Raw genomic sequence first — 22,025 nt, forward strand, 5'->3', positions numbered from 1 at the left:
AGACTGCACTTGTGGCTGATATTTCTGTGGTTTTGAAAGTTCTGGTCACACCTTAAGGGTGTTTCTGTCATGTGACTCAGTGGTTTGCCAGGTGACATTACTATCATGGCTCCCGATGAAGTCCACTTAGTAAAGTCCAAAAAGTCCTCCATTCTTTATGCCCTGTACACTGAATCCGAACTGTCCTACAAAAGCAACATTTTGAAAACAACATCCTATATCCTATATATTTTATAAATCCTTCAAGTTTGTAAACACTTTAAAGCTTGAGAACTATTTAGCCTAAAGATGCAAATATGAAAAAGCTTGTAATGAAGGCACACTATCATATGGGTGATGTGAACAAACTGAAGTCAAAAGTCTATTTTCCTTGGCCTGATAATTAGAAAATAAAATGCTTATTTTCCAAGTTGAGATTTCCTGTAACTCCCTCTTCATAAATCACCCCAATCTTTTGAATCAATTTTATCCTTGTTCTGGATGATTGCAAGGAGTTATTAATGAATATTTAGAGGAGTCACATATTATCAAACCTACTAGCAAATCTAGATGTACAGCTATGATATAAGATCATCAGCAGTGTTCTAAGAAGTAGGTGATTTACACATATCCTTTGTAATCCTTAAATGTCTGCAATGTAACTGTTATGATCCTTGTATTATGATGAGATTTCTGAGATTAAAGAAGGTTAAGTAATTCAGCATCTTAGAGTTGGTAAGGCATGAAGCAAATACAGGGTTATTAGAGAGAAAAAGCAAAGAGAAATGAGGCCCTAAGGGATGGAAATTCTATCCTTAAGAAAAAAAAGTAACTTTTTAACTCAATACAAAACTGGATATAAAGTGGAAATTTGGGATTGTTCATTTAGTAGTTTCTGTCTAAATGCAAAACCCTTGAACCAAGAAATAATACAATATAAAAAGTATATGGACAATTTTGCAGTTGTTTTCAGAATGTAAACTAATTGAAAATAGCTTAAGTAAAGAATGGCTTAGATTCTCTTCCCATTGTACTCTGGGAGGAGTCTTTGTCTATTTATGTTGGAGATTCTAGCCTATATCTTCATTGTATTCATTAATCTTATAGGCTTTTACTCTACCATAAGAAAAAAATTAAACACATATTGGAACTAGAGGATGATTGAAGGCTTCTTCTCAGAATCTCGCAGTGGAAATTGGCTTTTTTTTTTTTTTTAATTTACATTTCACAACATAGAAAGTTAAAATGTAATCTTCAACTACAGGCATGGTATCTACTCTCACAGTAATCCTGCTGATTATTACCAATACAGAAGCAACAGTCTATAAGCACAAATGCTTTACAGACTCCCCAAATGTCACTGTTGAATAACCCAAGCAAATCTGACTCACAGGGACAGATTGGGTATCTGGTTTGCAATCACTAGGAAAATTTTGTTAGAAAATTTTCAAGTACAATAGCCAGATCAACTAAATCTAATGGTATTTTTGAGTCCCTAGAACAAAAGATCTTATGCTCTGCCATTTATAAACTAATGTTCCTAAAATGTATTGAAATTTCTAAAGGTTTCAATCAGAGATCTGTAATTTCCCCAGTAAATGTCTTTTACATAAATAAAATGTTTGAACTTAACTTCACATAATGTTGAACAGAGAGAATCTTTCACATAAACATTTCTTTAATTATAAATCTTCATGGATAGACTTACAATAAAATAATGGCATATATTTTAATAGCTTTTATTGAATATCTACTTCTAGTTATTGAATATCTACTATGTGCCAAAAAAATTATAGGTGATTTCCATATATTATCTCTTATTTCAGTGGAATCTAGCAGAGTATAAATAATAGAAAAGGGAAATGAGACTCAAGTTATTTTAGTCGTATACTAGTAGCCATAAAGGAAGAATTGGTACTAGTTCCATTAAACTATGCCATTAGCCATGACAGGGTATTTGTATAGAAGAAATCTACTACAGATTTTCATTTTATAGCAAAGGTGAAAATTATAGCACACATATCCTATGTCAGCTTTTCTATAACTTTCAATTTCTTTGAAACACCATCATTTATGTAACTAGTCAATGACTTAAAGAAATCTTTCTCTTTTTAAGACAGTGAAAATATAAAGAAAATTCATTTTTGATTTTTATCTGAGGGAAGGCAACTACAACTCTTTTCTAAATGACAGTTTAAAGCTTGATGGTCTTGTCCTCAGACTATGTTAATTCTTTGACTCCTCACCTGTTGCAGTTATTAGAAGCAGCATGGCAGCAGAAATAGTAGAGCACAGTCAAATCACTCTAGTGCCACTTACTAGCTGCATGATCTTGGACAAGGTTTAAACTGCTATTAATTTCATTTTCCATAACTGTACTGTGTGGATGATAATACCTACCTCTTTGGGGTGTTGTGCTGACCTATTGACTAATAATATAAATAATATAAAACACATAGTAGAAAATTAATAACAAACTTGAGTTTCCTATTGTGTCCCACTCCTCTTAAGGAGCCATACAGTAATCATTGCAAAATAAAAAAAAAAAAGTTGTTTTCAAATCTGAAACATGTATTAGGTTACAAACCTTCATAATTTTTATTTACACACACACGTACACTTCTCATCACATTCTCCAAAGGCCAATATATTAAGAATCATTTAATCTTACCGCAATATTAAATAATTTCAACGTGGATGATCACACTTCATTTGGGATACATCACATATAAAGGTCCTACATCTTGAGACCATCTCCAATGGATCTCCTAAATGAAATAAAACAAAAACTGTTGGGAACATGAAAAAAAACTTAGTTTCTGCAATAGTGTTTATCTCAAAATCCTCATGTCATTTTTCACCCGGTTGCTTCTGGTCTAATTCTGAAAAAAAAAAAAATTGCACATTTATTTCCCAATATTCACAACCCCATCTGAAGTACCTATCCCTGATGACATTAGTGCTTGTAATTTCAAATAATAAGTATCATTATATTTATTTTTAAAAATAAATGGATATTCTTAAATAGATATTAGAAAGCAATAATTAGTATATAAAACTTCCACATCAAACTGAGTATTTTTAAGTCAATCTGTTTCAAAATAAATGATCTAAATATTAGCAATAGCATTTAGATGATGAGAGAAGGCATGAGAATAATCAAGTTACAGCAAATGGGTCAGAGAAAAAAATAATTTGAATGTTATAGTTTTTCTCTTTCTATGATACTGTGGCTGTCCTTCTAAAAGATTAATGCATAAAATAAAACCATCATATATTTATTCATTATATGTTTATATGTACATATATTTATACATATAGCATATACATGTATGTACATGTATACAAAAATATACATATATTTATATGTATATACAAACATATAGTGGTGTGTATATATATACATATATGTTCTAGCCTTGACAATTTTGTAAACTGAAACCTCATTCATAAATTTACCAGATATTTGGCTCTATTGCAAAAAATGTAGTAATTTTTTGATACCTTTCTCTCCTTGTCTCTCTCTCACTTTCTCACACACACACACACACCTTACAAGTCAAATTTATTACAAGAAATTACACTGCAATCATGTAAAATTCAATGAAATTACATTTATCCACCGGCTCAGATATCTCCCTTTAAAAGCTATGCTGGTTTCATTACATTAGAATTCTCTACAAAAAAAAAAAAATATATATATATATATATATATAAAATTATAAAATCTTGGTTATGCAAATAACCCTAATGAAAATACCAAAAACCTGATTGTATGAAACATCTCAAACATAAGGAGGCACGTCATAATGATCAATTTTAAATTAGTCACTTTAGAACATATACTATTGCTTCACTCTCTTGGTGGCTTCCTGGATTTCTATTTCTACAAAAATAGGCATTACAATTGTGCTGGATAGCACAAGTGAGTCTCTCTTCTCAAAACAAAAACAAAAACAAAAACAAAAACAACAAAAAAAAAACTAGAGATGAAAATGAATCCGGAGGGTAAATCCAATCATAATGACCTCTCAAGTCCTCTTGATAAGTTTCACTTCTGATACATTTTTTTGAACAAAGAAGGCCACTCTACTTTCCCTCTTAATATGGCTAGGAAAAAATTTTATCAATTTTTAAAGCTATTGTTTCATAGCCCAAAACCCAGCTTCTATATTTTGCACTGAGATTTTGGGGCTGGGTCTCTGCACACTACATTTCTCTTTGCCAGCTGGCTTCCTGTTAGCTTCTGCAATGGAGGGCACTGAAAAGAGAGGCTGGTTTAGGGAGGAGGCAAGATTAAGGGAGCAAAATGCTTATTCTTTCATTCTCATTTGCTGCCTGTGTTGCCTTTGTAATCATCTTTTACCTTGTCAGCAGAAATTTGTCTACAGATTTTTCAAGTCCAGAACCAGCTCATTTCACTCTTTCAGAGGTGGCAGCATTAGGCTGCTCACATCCCCTCCTGAGAGTTCTCCAGTTTGAGGTCCCTGAGACCTCTCCACTGAGCTCCTGAGATACCATAATTGGCTGCATAGCACCACGTCCAAAAAGTGTGAACTTCAGATCTACAGGGTTCCTTTTCCAAGTTCCTAGTAGCATCAATTCTTCCTTTTGTTCCCGGAAGCACTAAGGGTGGAGCTGCTTCCTTAGCCTTTATCTCTGTATAACCTCTGAGGCTCCCTTTTCTATTCCAGTTCTCTAACATCTATCTATCTATTAATCTATCCTTTATATTACATTTTCTTTGTTAAAACAACTGGTGTACTTTCTGCTTTCCTCAATGGACTCCATTATAGAATGTATATTTTATTTTTGTGATAGAGGTGGGAATGATGGAGAAAGAGGAAAAGGAGAATAAAGAATCTCACATTCTTAGAGATACTCCCCATTTATTTTATTATCTAATCTCTAAAAAATCCTATGAAACAAATATAGTTATCACAATTATTTTTATTAATAGAGTAATGACATTTATTAAGCTCCTACAATGTATTACTTTCTCTGCCTATATTATTCATTTAAAATTCATAAGCTTCCTGAAAAGCGATTATACAAGATCCATTTTATGGATGGAGAAATGAAGTTGAGGTCAAACTTAAGACATCTAGTGAGCCATAGAACTTTATCATGAATATAGTCTGACTCCCAATCCAATGGAGCAAATATGCACATATTTAAATCACTGAGAAATTTAATTATACAATATCAAAAAATCACATTTGTTCTATAACCTCCAATCTTGTCAGAAAATTCTTTAAGTATTGAGAAGTTGTTGACCTTATGGAGACATACAAAAGATTTTCAAAATTCAATTTTTCCTAGAAGCTTAAATTTGATAACTGGCAACATATAAATATAAAATAGTTGCTTTCTTTGAAGTGACAAGATCATTTTGTTTATGTTTGAGAAATATACGTCAAGTATTTAAGTCTCAAAAACTCGTTTGACTGTCAGTCACACCTTTCACATTAAAATGTGTTAAATGGAAAAGTGGTTAGTTCAGCATTCAACTCAACCAATCATACAAGTGCTTTTACTTGAAACAACATCATCTTCAATTTGCAGCCAAAGTTCTTTATGCATACTTCACACTCCATTGCACAGAATATTAAAAAAGATAGTTATGCAGGGGGATGTTATGAAAATAATAAAAGAATGGTGCTGGTAACGGTCTGGTGTTACTACCTTAAATTGTGGTACTAAGACTCCAATAATTTTACCTACAATTTCCTTTTGTATCATTAGTGCAACTAGCAATACAGTGGAAAAGCAAATAATACCTTGCTTTGAATTAAATTAAAAAATAGCTTTCACTCAGCAGACCTTCTAAAAGTATCTTGGGAACTTCATGGTTCAGGGTCCTAAATTTTGAAAGCTACTTATCAAATAGTGAATTAAAAACAATAACGGAAAGGTTAGAGTACTTATACAAATTTGATTATACCAGCCCTCTTTTGGGTCAGGAAATACCCCTCTCCATTCTGTGACATCACTACGGTGAGTTATAATGGCTTTAACTTAAAACTATGATAATAATTAGAGCTGGAACAAAGGAAATGGTCTTGTTCTTGCCTGGAATTCTGACAATAATTGATAAATGCTTATTAGCTTGTTAGTAATTATTTACCCCATACCTGGGACTCTGATGACTCCTGCCTAACCAATGTTAAGAATTCCGAGTTAGCTGAGGGAATAGGCCAAAATAGGAGAAAGACAGAGCCTGAGAAAGAGATAGAAAATGCAAAGACTGACAGAGGAGAAGAAATATAGTTAAGGAGATAGGTAAATGAATGTTTTGATAGGAGGAGGTAGGTGTGGAGGGAGTGAGACAAAAAGACTGAGAAACAAATTCAAAGAGATACAATGGAGGACTGAGGGAAGAAGAAGAAAAGAAGGGTGGAAGAAAAGGGGGAGGCGGGTAACAGTAAAAGTATACTATTGCATTAGATTGCCAAAGAAAGAAAAGAGAAAGATCTTCGCTTTGACATAGTTTTCCAATAGTCACAGTAACTAACAAGATTTTCTCTTTTTTCTTATAGGAGGTTGGTTTAATGTGGATGTATGTGTACTTGCGTGTGTAGAAGGAAAGGTTTTGCCCCTCCCTTCTGCCATGACCTGGAAGCCACACTGACTGTTGATGGAAGTAGTGAAATATGCTCTGCGTTGGAAGAAGACAGAACTTAGCATCTGCAATGTGGACAATATGTTCATGGTGCCTGAGATGTTTTTATTTTGCCACTTATGCACTCAAGTTGGTAAGGCCTAGAGAAACTCAGTTTATATAAACAGAAAGGGACTTTAATATGTATTCCTTCCTCTAGCCATAATACTGCATGACTTCTTTTGTTTGTGATGGAGAAAGCATCCATTCTTCCTAATCTAAACTTCTACTAGTCCTTTCTACCATATATTATGAATGTTCAGATTCTTAAACATACAGTAAGATCCACTTTGTGCTTAAATACAAAATCAAAAACAACTAATTTCTAAATCTTCATACAATTATAAAATATAAGGAAAGACACAAATCTCTATTCATTGTAAATGAACAACTAAAGCAATAGGTTAAAAAAATGAAATGATGATGTCACTATCCGTGTGTTATTATTAGTGTTCACATTGAATGAGATGAGCCTGTGGAAACTGGTGAAGATAATTAGGTCTCAAATCAGTCAAAAAAAAAAAAAGAACATGAGATTTCTGGGCTGCTGTTGTTCATTTTGGAAACGAAAAAAAAATGATTTCGCATCCACCTCTGGGGACAGTAGAGGTTGTATGAGGCTGCATGCAACACTGTGTAGAGAGAAGAGAAAATGTACTGGGAACTGCCAGCTATTATGATGACTAACAGGAAGTTGAGCTGTCTGTCTATGTGTACATTTGCTGATTTTGGTGAGTTTTTCGTATTTTCAAACTGCACCCTGTTATTTATTAAAATTACAAGCTTTTGTCTTGGCAGTGGCATTGTTTCATTTTTTTATAAAATTAAGTGGTGGAATTGCAATGGTATTTCCCAATGTATGTCTTCCATAAGGTTTGTGCAGCAGAAGATGTTAAAGAATCATGTAGTGCTACATAGTCCGTGATTTTTTTTTTGAGATTTACAGTGTCCACAACCAGTAAAGGTTATGACGATCCAACAATAAAATAAAATAATAAAATTAAGTTAAAAATGAAATAAAATATAAAATAAAATGATTAATGAACTTGTTTCACTACAGAAGCTCCTCCCCTTTCGTTTGTTCTTTGTCATCTCTCGTGATGATAGCATTACTTTGGATCACGGTTTGGGAAATGGTCAATTTGTTGCTCTCTAAAACCCCTTAGGCTCCTGGATTCTGTAATATTAAGTAAAGGAACTGTTTAATATAGTAGGAATAAGTGGCAGCACATGGACTTATCCCCTAAAATAGCTCCAGCTGCCTCTGTATCTCAGGTGTTTGGAGTCAGCATATTCAAGAGCCAGGTGGTTGAGAGCCATGGAGAATGGCCTATGACTCACATTCTGGATTTAGGGAGCAACACATTAAAATACTGTGTGTGTGAAGCACTCCCTGGGAGGTACTATTTACTTACCACCACTTCATTTCTAGGTCAATGAGCACAAGGGGAAATTTTCTTTTGAAAAGATCAGTAAAGACAAGGATGATCACAGAAATTAGCTACCCACACCACATGCAATGCAATGCCAAATGCAACATACAAACTTATGCAAGTAAAATTTGGCAGAATTAGGAAACTTTACCTTGGACAAGAATCAGATGAAAATGCTGTGCCTGGAGTAAACATTAATGTTTAATTTTATGGATATGTTCCTTTTTTCAGTGCCATATTCTCTAGATTCTCCTATACTTTATGATTCTTATTTGACTGTCATCTGTCTTTTACAAGCAAGACTTCACCTTTCCAGGTGGTAGTAATAAAGTCCATACTTTGGGATCTCTCAATATCCTCAGTCTATAGAATAAAAACTCTGAATGTATATACAGGTACAGTCGCTTCTGTTTTTAAGATGTAAAACATTCTTCAATTTTTTAAATTTTAATTGTTTATATCATTTCATATGAAAAAAACCAATAATCATAAAACACGTGGATCTGGGAAAATAAAATTTAACCAGATTTTAACATTTAGTAAGAAAATACATTTATAGATCACTTTGCCCTAGAATCTCTAGTTACCACTCCAAAAAAAAAACTCATTAATTTGAATAGAAATGAAGATAATAATCATTTATTAAGCACATTTTTTTATGTTCTAGGCAATGCACTAATTTCTTTATTTATTGCACTTTAAGGCCCATAATAAGCCTTTGAGGTTGGTGCTGTTATCATATTCATTTCATCAATGGAAAAAATCAAACTCCAAGTAGTTACATAAACTCTTGCAAGGTCATGTTACTTTTAAGTGGCGGATCTTATAATCAAATTAGGTTTATCTGATTACAAAGTCTAAAGTCTTACTGATGCTGCTCCATCGCTACTTATTTTTGATATAATGAAATCATGGTAGGAAAAAAAAATGACCATACATTAAGGTCCATGTCATGGAATCCATCTAAACTCTTTGCATCTAATTTGGGTTGGATTGGGTACAATAAATGTGTCTAAGCATTGTGATGGGATTGACCTCTGTGGGTATAATGTAGAGCTAAATAAAATCTAAGATTTGTTTAATGATTACCCTGCAATAAAGAACCAAACTGTAATTATGAGCAAACACCTATCCAAAATAATCAAGGAAGAAGATAAGAAATAAGAAATAGCAGCAGGAGGAGCCTAGAAAGATCTGAAGTATTAGAGAGGGAGGTGTAGACACTTTTAATAGAATGCCTACAGCCTCACCTATATGAGGTTTTTAAAAATATCATAAGATCTACAGTCCTCCAGGAATTGGCATCTCTCTTACTGCACAGTACAATGAGGCCCCTATGCTTTAATTATAGTCCTTATTCTTCAATTCTCAGGGAGCTTGAAATGCTGTGAGATGCACTGCAAAAGATGAGAGAGGAGAGAAGGAGGTGAGAAAAAGAGAGAACACAGAGAAATTGGGAGGGAGCAGTTGGACAAGGCAACTAAATCCAAGTGAGGGAGACTCAAAAAGTATGTCAAGACCGCAGAAACTCAGCTCATAATAACTAATAATGGGAGGCTGAGATCAGAACTACCAACAAGCAAAGGGAATGAGCAGGGATTGGTATATGCAACAAGCTTCAATGCAATCCTGAGGTGGAGTTCGACAGTTTCCAACACCTGAGCCCATTGCTTTTGTAGCTGCTCATTATTCTACTTGTGTACTCATGTGCATCAGCCCCTTGTGGTGTCTCATCAAGTCATCATGGTTTGCTGAATAAGTTTGTTGCATAGGTTTGGAAATCACTGAAATGGAAATGAAAAACAAACCCATAACACTGTGGGGGCAGTTATAGAACTGAAAGAGGAAAACAGAGAAATAGTCCTAACATTAGAAGATGGGAAGAAGAGAAGGAAAAAAAAAAAAAAGCGCCTTCTGAAAAATTATCACATTTTATTGTTATTTGAGGCCAATAAAGTGGATGAAAGAAATAGACTGAGTTAAAAAAAAAAAAAGATACAGATTAGAGGTGAGGTCTAGTTGCCATTAAAATAACTCAAACACTGTGCACAGATGGGAATCATTCATACCCTCATTCTCTCCCCTTTTCCATCCTTTTCTCTGTCTCTGTCTCTGTCTCTGTCTCTACACACACACACACACACACACACACACACACACACACACACTGAATCCCAAGATTCATCTATTTTACTTATCTTGCCACTTTCTGTATATATGCATATATATGCAATATACACATAAATATGTCAATAGTCTCCTATTTTACTTCTGTCAAATTTTGAATAGCAACAGAGTTCTATGACTTGTTATTTACAAATGGCCACTGCTTTATGGAAATTTTAAAAACCTGAAAGAGTATAAATGTCATCTACATGGAGTGAAACATAAAAAACATTTTGGATGTTAGAGCTCAGACTTTTAATACATAGCGAACTCTAAAAGCTGCTTATGTGATGGCAATAACCATGCGGGTGAATATAGTGTAATCTCAAAGCTAATAAAAGAAATGCACATCCTAAAATACTTTCGATACTAAATTTTGCATTTAAAACAATTAAATTTTAAAACTTTAATGCTGATATTAGGATATTCAGCATAAGTGAATTAGATCTTTCAAAATATTCAGACTCAAAGTAATAAAAATAGTCTTAGAGCCAAAAAGTACATAGAAATTCTACTTCAGTGAATCTATCCTTAATATATACAGAAATTTGACTAAAATCATATTTATTTTTAATTATAAAAGATATCAAAAAATTAAAATAATCTAAATGTCTATCAATAGAGGACTGGTTAAAATATATCATGGCACATTCACTCCTTAGAAAATTTTATTATCTACAGTGTGTGTGTATATGAATGATGAATAGAAAAATGTGTAGAAGTATTCCAAAATATTAACTGTGGTTATTTGAGGGAGTAGGAAAAAATGTGTGATTGCCATTTAAAAATAGTTTATATTCTCTTTTTTACCTATGGGCATATGTTATAATTTAGTATTGGGGAAAATGTTACTTCAAACAATATATAGGTAGATATAACTCATAAATAGGTTGGAAGAAAACAACTTCGAAGTTTAGTATTCCAAAAAAAAAAAATTACGTAAAATAATAGTGGCTGAAATACCAAAACATCTCATATTTCTAGACTATGTTGACATAATAACAACAAACCTTTATGTAATGTTCACTACATGTCAAATTACTAATCTCCAGGTATGCAGAGATAGAAGAAGCAGCGTATCTGTCTTTAGGAAAGCAATTAAATTAGAAAATGATCAAGCAAAATTATGCTTATTTAGATTTTTTGGCTAGGAAGCATTTTGATGTTGCTAATAGTACAAACTCAACAGTATACTGGTATGTTAGGTATAACTGAAGCGAGTATAATTCTCTGGATGGCAATACAATCTAATGACCATGTTATCCCCAGCAAGAGTCCAGTCTGTGGCAAGAATGGATCCAACCTCTAATGTAGGTTTATCTTTCCCTTCCTTATTTTCTCGTACTGGCAGATAGCCCCTGGTTTCATAGCAGCCAAGTAAGGACTCAGGCAAAACCATGCCCTGGCACAGTCTGGTGATTTCTATATTTAGGATTTATCTGGTTCAGGATTTTGTAGCCAGGATATATCTATCAAGTGATCCATAGAAGATAGCCTACAACTGTATTTTGCATGTTTGTTAAAAAAGGAATAAATGAATCAAATGAATCAGCCGTATCCTTCTCCGGAGGCTCAGTAAAAGAGGATATGTACTTAAACCACAATTTATAATCTTAGAAGCTCCTCTAACCCCAGTGGAGCTATTTATCATTTCAGTGTAAATGTAGCCCAGAAAGAGAAAATGAGCCTTCTGTAATGAAAAGTCTGAAAGTTAGAGCTATAAACAACTGCATGGAGCGCTCTGTGCTGAATTTACACATACTCTAAACATCGTTCAAGGTGAAGAAATCAATGACAGCACAAAAATCAGCTACTGAATCTCAGAAATGCCTCGTTCTCTGTGCTTTTCTTTTCTAGTGAGCGTCTCCTTCCTGATCAAGTTCTCTGCCCAGTGAGCACTAATAAGCTAACAGCTAAAGAAGTCTGTGTTCTCCACACCAGCAGGATCAAAGGGTGCTCCCTGGAAAACTCAACACTACTTCTGACTTCCTCCGAGGGCTGCTATCCTTCTACTAAAACTTTGATCCCATTTTGGAATCTCTTTCCCAAGCTCTTCAAAATACTTAACAAGCTTTAAGGAAAAAAAAAAAATACATTGCATCAAAAGAAAAACAAAACAAAACACAGAGTCCATCTGGTTCAAGGGATTTTTTAAAGAGTGCAACAGCTATCAAACAAACACAATACCAAAGGTGGAGAGAGAGGTATTTGTATAACATTTATAAGTGTCATTTTACTAAAAAATATGAGCCAATATTTACCAATATTTTTGCACTTGACCTATTTTAAAACATTTCATTCTCATGTCAACCTAGGAAGCTGATAGTGTTGTTAGTTAGTTCACTAAGAAGGAAACCAAGGTGCTGAGAATTTGAGACTAAGTAATTTATCCAAAGTTGTACAGGTAATAAATATCTGTCTTCATTATCCTACAGTCTGATTAAGAATTCCTTATTTCTGAACCAAACTTAGTTAAAACATTCTGCCTCTACTTTTTAAATGTTCTTAAATAACAAAAAAAAAATCAAGAAAAATAAATACGGCTAACTTTTTTGTTTTTAGCTCAAATACCCATTCAGGCCATTTCCTTCCAGTTTCCCTTTCATATATACTTAGCTAATAGTAATTATTATGTGCATTCAAATTTTCAAACATTTTATTTGAAAAGTGTCAAGCATAAAGATGCTAAAGAATTTTTTCAGTAAGCACACATATACCAATAACTAGTTTTCTCTTTTTAATTTTTAAAATTCTTTAAATATTTATTTATTTATGTATTTATTTATTGATTGATTAACAAAATCCAGTAAGTCTCAGCTGAACATTTTAACAGTAAGGCATATATATATATATATTTTTTACCTTATGTGTTCACCTCCTAGAGTTAGATTTCTTTTGTCACCACAATTTTACCCCTTTTACCCCATCAACTTCTCCCCATCCCCCTCCCCATCCCCTCTGGTAACCACTAGTCTATTGTCCACGTCCATGAAGCTCTGTTTGTTTGGCCTGTTTGTTTGTTGCTTTCAGGTTTATATCACACATAAAAGTGATATCATGTGATTTTCAATGTTTTCTGTCTGGCTTATTTTGCTTAGCATGATATCTCGAGGTCCATCTAGGTTGTCACAAATGGTAATATTTCATCTCTTCTTATGGCTGAGTAATATTCCATTGTATGTATGTACCACCGTGTCTTTATCCAATAATCCATTGTAGGACACTTTGGTTGCTTTCATGTCCTGGCCATTGTGAATAATGCTGCTATGAACATCAGTGTGCAAATATCTTTTCCAATATGAGTTTTCAAGTCTTTGGGGTAAGCACCCAGTAGAGGGATTGCTTGATCATATGGTAGATCAATTCTTAATTTTTTCAGGAACCTCTATACTGTTTTCCATATTGACTGTACCCACTTGCAGTCCCACCAGCACTGTATGAGGGTTCCTTTTTCTCCGCATCCTCTCCAGCATTTATTATTGCTTGTCCTGTTGATTATAGCTATTCTAACAGGTGTGAGATGGTATCCCATTGCAGTTTTGATTTCCATTTTCCTAATAGTTAGTGATGTTGAGAATCTTTTCATGTTTGTTGGCCATTTGTATGTCTTCTGGGAGAAATGTCTATTCAGGTCCTCTGCCCATATTTTAATTGGATCATTTTTATTGTTGTTGTTATTGAATTGTATGAGTTCTTTATATATTTTGGATAGTAGGCCCTCATCGGAAGCGTTGTTTGCAAATAGATTTTCCCATTTGGATGGTTGTCTCTTTACCTCGTTGACAATTTTTTTTTTTTTTTTTTTTGCTGAGCAGAAGTTTTAGTCCTATTTATTTATTTTAGCTTTTACTTCCCTTGCTTTTGAGGTCAAATTCACAAAATCCTCTTTATGTTTTCCCATTAATATTTTAAGGATATTTTGTTTATCATATATCTATCTATGCATTACACAGTTTCTTCCATCCTTATAAATGACATTGTAAGAATTTTTGTTGTTGTGTCAATCCATTTTAATTGCCTGCAAGGCCTCCTAAACATTTTTTAACATTACCCATTCTCCTTGTCTTACTTTATATCTTACCTTACTTTAATTCTAAACATACTCTATTTACTTTCCTTAAAGAGATTTGTCCATCCACTCATCATGCCATGCTCAGGCCTAATCCTGAAATTGTACTCACTTAAACTCCTGGCACTGTTCTAGGAACTAAAGATGACTCACGAATGTCTGTGGATTGATAATGACATTGATCTGGATGGCAGAAATTAAGCAAGGCTGTAAAGGATTATTATTGTTATGATGTTATTATAACCTTTTTAATAATGAATCGAGATTATACTAAACACTTCCTAAATATCAACAAATTCTAATTATCCCATTTACTATAAATATAAAAAGTTTACATTTATTATAATATCTCTAACAAATGTTTCAGATAATTAACACTCTAAGTCTGTATGGGCAAAAGACAGTATTCTCACCCCTTACCTATTTCTATACTTCTAGTTTGGGGACTATCAATAAATCTGAAATTAGAAAGGAAAGTAAATATACTACTAATCCAATGTTTTAATCCATGTGGAAAGCCTTTCTAGAGCATATGCATGATTAAATGTGATGTGAAACACATCTGAAGGTTTCCCAGGAACATTCACACTATTGTCTTCAGTCAGTCAACAAATTTATTCAGCATCTACTCAGTACAGACACTCAGCCAGGTGCTAGAGATAAAAAATAAATTCTTTCAAGTAGTTTATACAGAGAAGAGAAATTAGTGAGATACAACATCCAGTTGAGAAATTATCTGGAATGCATTGTGTTGGTATGGGAAAACAGAAAGGGGCACTTAACCCAACCACCAGTGTCTGTAAAGAGCAGAGGAAGTAGTCCAAGAAAAGTTTCCTACAGTGATATGAGCCCAATCTTAAAGTCTAAACGGGAGCTGATAAAGGAAAAAGGTATATGGAGACCTACACAGAGTGGGGATTTTAGAAAAAATATTGAGACAGAACCATCAGGATATATATGTAAACCTGAAAGAAGTTTTGTTTTTCTCATCTAGTTTGAAATAAGAAAGATGCAAAAATAAATAGGCAGGGCAAGAACCTGGCATGCTCTATTATGGAGCTTGGATTTTATTCTATGGGAATGAGAAACCACTGAGGGTTTTTAAGCAAGAACTGATGTTATCACATTCTTGTTTGAAATATATCATTGTAGAAACAGGGAAACTGGCTAGGGTAATTTTGCAACATTGGGGGCCTGAACCAAGGTAGTGTCAATAGAGATGAATATGAGAAAATAGAGTAGAGAAACAGGTCATATTTGGTTTTGGTGTAATTCCTAGGGTTAGTAGCTTAGAGAAAAAGAAGTTTGAGGCAAATTGAGTAGTTTGCTATCAACTACACACACGTAATAGTCTTGGATAGAGGCAGGAAGAGACTGAAAGAAACTATTTCCAGTGCAGTTGTGCCACTTCTTTTTTCACTAACACTGGTGTTTCTCACTTATGGTTAATGTGTGATCTGAATGTTTGTGTCCCCCTAAAATTCATATGTTGAAATCCTACCTCCGAAGGTGATGGTATTAGAGGATGGGTCTTTGGGAGGTGATTAATTCAGGAAAGTAGAGCTCTCATGAATGAGATTAGTATCCTTTAAAAAAAAAAAATAAAAAGACCCTCCAGAGCTCTCTAGCTCCTTCTACCATGTGAAGTTACAGTGAGAAGATGGCTGGCCATCAGTGAGGAAGTGAGCTTTCACTATACACATAATCTGCCTGCATCATGACCTTAGACCTGTCAGCTTCCAGAACTATGAGAAATAAATTTCTGTTGTTTATAAGTTACCAAGTTTATGGCACTTTATAATAGAAGCAAGGATGGATTCAGACAATCAAAAATAAAATTTAAAAATAAAGTGTAAAACAGCTAAATCGTCTCTCTTTTGGAGTTGAATTGTCATTTTATATACCAAAAATAGTAAAAGAGTAAAAGGGGCATGAGTTTCAACCTAACATTAAGAAAGTGAATTTCAGATTTTATTAATTAAATCAATATTTAATATAAAGTATTAAAGTCAACAATAATTTTGACTCAGTAAAAAAATAATTAACATAAAATTATGACATGATTTTTATTAAAACCAGAACATTCAAATAAGAATATTGAAATCAATTATTGACAATATAATCTCTTCTTTTTCAAAGAAATAAACTAATATTAAGATTTTACTTCAAGAAAAAATTTTAAAAATCAAATTTCAAAGTATACCCAGGCATAAGAAAACATTCATTACAATCATCTGCATATTTAAATCACTGAACAATGAAGATTAATGTTCAGAATCATGATTCTGTGTCACTGCAAGTTTTGTAATGAGATGATTTAATTATTACTACCATATTATCTTTTCTAAGGGATAAACATTTATAAATATACTTTAAGAAAGCTAACTTGATGAGGGTCAAAATAATAGATTTTCTTGCTTAACCTACATTTAAATTATTTAATGAGAACATCCAAAAATTTTTTTAAATCACTTGTGCTCCCTTGTTCTATTTAGAATACCTTAAAATACCCCTCTAATATTTATGAAATGTCCTTACCAGCTGGAAGTAATGATCACGCTCTCCTGGTCAAACAAGAAGCAACTTCATAAAACAAACAAACAAACAAACAAACAAACAAAACTTCAAATAAATCTATCTATTTGTCAAAGTAATTATCAGGCCTGAATTTGTCTTAAGGGTTACATGGGGGAAACTGAAGTAGGAATTTCTTTGGGTGGGATGCTTATGTGAAGCAAACGTTAAAAACTCCCCAAGCCAATTTGAATGACTCTAGCTTTATCCCACTCGTGTGTCTATAGGAGCTCAGATCCACACACCTATTGATTCAGGTAATCTCTGTATAGATGGAAATCCCCTTTTCAGCATCTTCTACAAAGTTTGGCCAGAGGAAGTTGATTGGCAAAGCCCTATAGGCTTCTTGACATAGAAGTTGAGATTGAAAGCGATTTTCTCTCACGCTTCTGCTGAATGTACTTATCCTGTGAAACCAAGACGTAAAATAAAATGACTGGAGCATGGAAAGCAAGGTTTAGGAAAAAAAAAATGTATAAGGGAGGTTGAGATGCAGCATAAGAATCAAAGCCCTTTTGCCTTCGAAAGACCATGAACAAAGTGTTAGATGATCACATGATGATATTTAGTAGTGTTTTTTTTTTATCCTTAGATGTTGACTCCTTTCCAAATGCTCTTGTATATTTATTTAATATAATCCGTATATTTTTTTCAGATAAAACAAATGTGGATGTAAAACTAGCATTTAAATGAACATGTGCTAATTATATATTAAGCCTCACAATCACTGTGTGAAATTGTACACAGTATCATTCCTATTTAATAAATGAACTAATCCACAGAGTTATCAAGTGACTCCGTAACTTGAATAGCTTAGTATGTAACAGTGTTAGGGTTAAAAATTTAAGTGTCCTTACTTGTAGCCTGAATGCCTGGGACTGGGCTGTGTTTCCAGTGCAAACCATCTCACAATAAAAATCTTCTATCATGTGGGCCCCTTCAGGGCGCAGTCCTGTTCTCATTTGCCTTGTGCAAATCTGTTTTAAAAACTCAGTGCCCTAATTTCACACTCTAAGTTGAGAGCATAACCTAGTTTTTATACCTAACGTGGTTCCCAAATAATTATTTTTTGACCAACTTAGGAAAATGGCATGAATTGGAACCTTAAAAAAAAAAAAAAACTAAAAGAATATTGGAAGGAAAATTGGTGTTGGAGAATAGAAAACATTCAACCACTAGGCCAAGAACCTGTTACTCTGGGACTGAAGAAAATGAGAAAACTGAAGCAGAGGGAAAGAGCCCTTGTTTTATTTTTGGATATAAATGTAAGAACAATAAAACCAAATGTGAACTTAAGCATTTTGCTACATTTAAGTCATCTTTCCCCTTCAAAATGAGAAGCCAGTTCCATCGGCTAATTGCGTTATCACTATTTGATTCCAACTTCTTGTTGCCTACATCATCCAGATATGCTTTATCACTTTCTATTCCCCTTGGCAATAAGATCGACTAGTAGTCTGAGTTGACTGGAGAACTAAGGGAAAAATCTTATAACCCATGAACATAGTCTTGTCAGATGGTTAGGATTTATTTCTGATAAACATGAAGACAACAGATGTTTTCATATCCCTCAAAATGTAAGATGTGTGGCATATAGTCTGTTTCTTCTTTTTCTATCTCTATAGCTAAAAATAGTTGGATGGTAGATAGAAAGAGATTACAGAAGATTTAAGCAATTGCTTGATCATTTTCCAATAAGTTTTACTAAGAATGCTTTATCAAAACCCTAAAATTATTTTAAGCATACACCGCTCTGCTTTGTGCAATAGTATACATGCCTTAATGAAGTCACGTATATCAAATTGAACATTAGATTCAATTCTCAAGTTTGTGATACTTTGACAATCCAAAGTGGTGTTTTTAGTCATACTTTTATCTCGGACTAATGAAATCAGTAAGAATACTATAAAATTATAAACAAATATGTAACATTTAACATCTATCCCGTGTATCACAGAGTGGCTGTCAATATGCAATTGAAAATGGTTCATTGAATAAAAAAAAAAATCCTTTATACTCACAGAAAACAGACATGCTAAGTTTTTGCTGGAGTGGGTGGGCTGCCTCTCCTTTCCCGTTGTTACAAAGCCTACATCCCCTTTCATCCTGTTACAATGAACTAAGAGATAAAGAAGCACAACTTGTCCCAAGCGACTTTTCCAAAGCTCAATCTCAAGCAGAGCTTCTTCAAGTGTTTCTTATTAAAATAGAAATCTCATTGCAGTGAGATTAATATTTTCTTACCTATCTTACCTACAAGACTAAATGTTTCTTGAAGGTAAAAATAATGTTGCAGTCACTTTTGTACCTCCAAAACCACAACGAGGCCTGGTATTTAACAGGAAGGTAATATATGACTTCTAGATAAATTATACTTCTCTTTTTAAGTATAAATTAGGGGATGAATTAAATCTCTCACAAGTTTTATTATTTTTTTAGGTATTAATACATTATCCTTATGTTTCTTGGTACTGGTATTAATTTTGAATTATAAAGCACAACTTTAGTAAAGCTGATGACACCTTGGGGGAAAAAATCTGGACATAAAAATCAGCTCTTTATTATCAAACCAGAACATAATGTGATTAAGCCATATGCCTGTGGGTAACATTTTCCTGTAGACATGTACTCCCAAGAGAACATAAGAGATTCTTGCCATAAATCAGAAAGAAAGAGAATGTAGCACCACAAAGATATAAAGAACATAATATATGCATTCTTTCATTCAATCAAGAGTCATATATGAATTTTATACATCAATGAACAAAGAGAAAAATTCCTGCCCTTGTGGACATCACATTTTAGTGGGAAAATATAAATAAATAATAATAAACGTAACATGGTAGGAAATTATACGTAAAAGAAGATCAACACCATGGTAAAAATAATAGGGCATAATGAACTGTATTGAAAGTCCTGTGATAAGAGTCACAGTTTTATACAGAGTGGTCAGTGCATGCCTCATTAAAAAGTTAACATCTGAGCAAAGTCTTCAAAGGAAAGAGAGAAACCTAAGGAAAACATTCTAAACAAAAGTAGCAGGAAGTGGAAAGACCTGAGGCAGGCGGTGTATCCAGTGCCAACAATTACATCTGAAATAAAGGCAACAAGAGAGATAAAAGTAGAAGATAAAGTCTGAAAGGCAATAGAATATCATAGGTCTATGGCATTTCACCTGAGACAAATGGGGAGCCATTAGATGGTTTTGAGTTGGTTTGAGATTTAACAAGATTAAATGGCTTCAATGTTGAGAAAAGACTATAATCAGGCAAAGGTGGAAGCAGGGAGACCAATCAGAAGGCTGCTGTAATAACCCAGGTAAGGACCAGGGTAGTAGCGATAGGGATAGTGAGAGAAGGTTGGTTTTTGGATATGTTTTCAAAAAAGAACTGAAAGGATTCAGTGATGAAGTGATGTGAGTATGAAGGAAAAAGAAAAGTAATGAATGATTTTGAGGATTTTTACATGGAGTAATCAAGAGGAGAGTTGTCTCTAAAAGAGATGAAGTAGATATTATGTAACATAAGATTCTTTTTCTTTTCTCTTTTTTTTTTTTTGCGGGTTCATAAATTTAGAAGTTCATATTTGTATACAGTGAGTTTGGAATGTCTACTGGACATTTAAGTAGGAAGTTGAATTTAGAATTCCGGAGTTCAGGGAACTTTAAAGTTGGAGATATGTATTTATAAGTCATCAGGTGATTTGCTCACTGAGGAAATCAGAGTAGGTGAGAAGAGGGAAGGGAAGAGATGATCTATGAATATCATTCAGATAATGACTCAGATAATTAATGTAAAATCAATTCAGTAGTATATGGAGTTGCCAGGATGACTGGGGCATAACTTTTAATTTTAGGGGGCAAAAAAAAACTACTAGCCTTAAAAATTCTGCTTTGAGACCTGGAATTTGTCAATCAATGTCCAGTGCCACTTTTCAATGACATATGGTTGTGAAATGGCATCCCCTCCTTCCTGCCAAAGTAGAGACAGGTCTGGTATTTAAAATTATTTGCAACATCCAACCCAATTGGGCACACATAAAACCTGCGGTTTCATTAAACAAAATTATATGCACCTTAATATTCTATTACTCATTGGATTCAATACTTTTCTATCCATTTAAAGATCTTAAGATTAGGTCTTTGCCTTGACTGACTAAAGCAGTCACCTTAGGAATTGCACTGCCCCATAGATTTGCACAAATCGATCATCAAAGACAGCAAGTTTCCCTGAAATCTCAAAAGTATATGTCAGGCATATTAGTAGTCTATTGTCAGCAAAAGAAACATGAAATTACAGATGACCAAATGCTATTTTCTTGATCATATATTAATTACTTAAAAATTAAGTCTTCAGCACTGACTATATCAATTTCAGAATATATTAGGTGATTGGTTTTATTGGACTTTGTCTAAATTAACTTAATTTTTCAACTGTCCTTCTTCCAGGTTCTTATTAGTACTGCTGTCAAACTAGGAAATAAATCCCACTGTTCTTCTATGGGTCTGGCTGTGATTCTCCTTCGACAAGTCCAGATGCACTTATCAGAGAATAAACAGTAGGACTGAGACATTATTAAAGATCAAGAGGCTGCTTTCTCAGTATCCCATAAGTAAATGTCCTTGTTTTTGATAGCTTTGAGAGTACTTGACCTAAATTTTTTCTTTAAATATAGTTACAATTTAGAACCCTAGACAGCCGACCTCAACTGTACATTTTATGCCTAATGTAAATGTGAATCCTAAACCATATCAGAGGCAGCAAATATTTAGCTCATTCAATTTCATACCATGAGCTGGAGGAAATTAGATCTAAAATCTGTACTTTGGGAAGTTCATGCCTATTGATACAGATGAGCAGAAAAGCGCACCACATAAGAATGTAAACTCATTCAACATTGCACAACCACCAATTCTCAAGTACTAAGCAATGAAAACTGCATTTGTTTTCAGACACTTTTACCAGTACATGTTGTGACAAAAAGGCAGCATCATGTTGAATTTCTCCACTATATTATCTATAGTGAAACCATTTCAAAATAGTGATAGATCAGTTATATAAGATATTATCATTAAGTCATAAAAGCGTTAAGCTCTAAAAAAGCCAAAACACACAGTTACTGGTATTTTCTAAACTGCAGTTCA

At 33.6% G+C, this 22,025-nt stretch overlaps 1 protein-coding gene across 14 annotated transcripts in view; it reads right to left on the reverse strand.

Annotated features, from left to right (window-relative positions):
* LINGO2 (leucine rich repeat and Ig domain containing 2) overlaps positions 1–22,025 on the reverse strand; it is a 1,061,594-nt gene that overhangs the window by 843,458 nt on the left and 196,111 nt on the right. For 11 of the 14 annotated variants that reach the window (XM_036217656.1, XM_036217649.1, XM_036217643.1 and 8 more), the window contains exon 2: positions 2,651–2,747. The exons of 1 other annotated variant lie outside the window; for it this stretch is intronic. The gene's annotated coding sequence lies outside the window, so the exon portion shown is untranslated. Of the gene's footprint in view, positions 1–2,650; positions 2,748–9,387; positions 10,669–17,127; positions 19,530–22,025 lie in introns of those variants that run through there. 2 more of the 14 variants (XM_036217654.1, XM_036217655.1) reach the window with 2 other exon arrangements.

This window comes from Rousettus aegyptiacus, unplaced genomic scaffold, assembly GCF_014176215.1.
Source record: "Rousettus aegyptiacus isolate mRouAeg1 unplaced genomic scaffold, mRouAeg1.p scaffold_m13_p_3, whole genome shotgun sequence".
NCBI classification, from domain to species: Eukaryota; Metazoa; Chordata; class Mammalia; order Chiroptera; family Pteropodidae; genus Rousettus; species Rousettus aegyptiacus.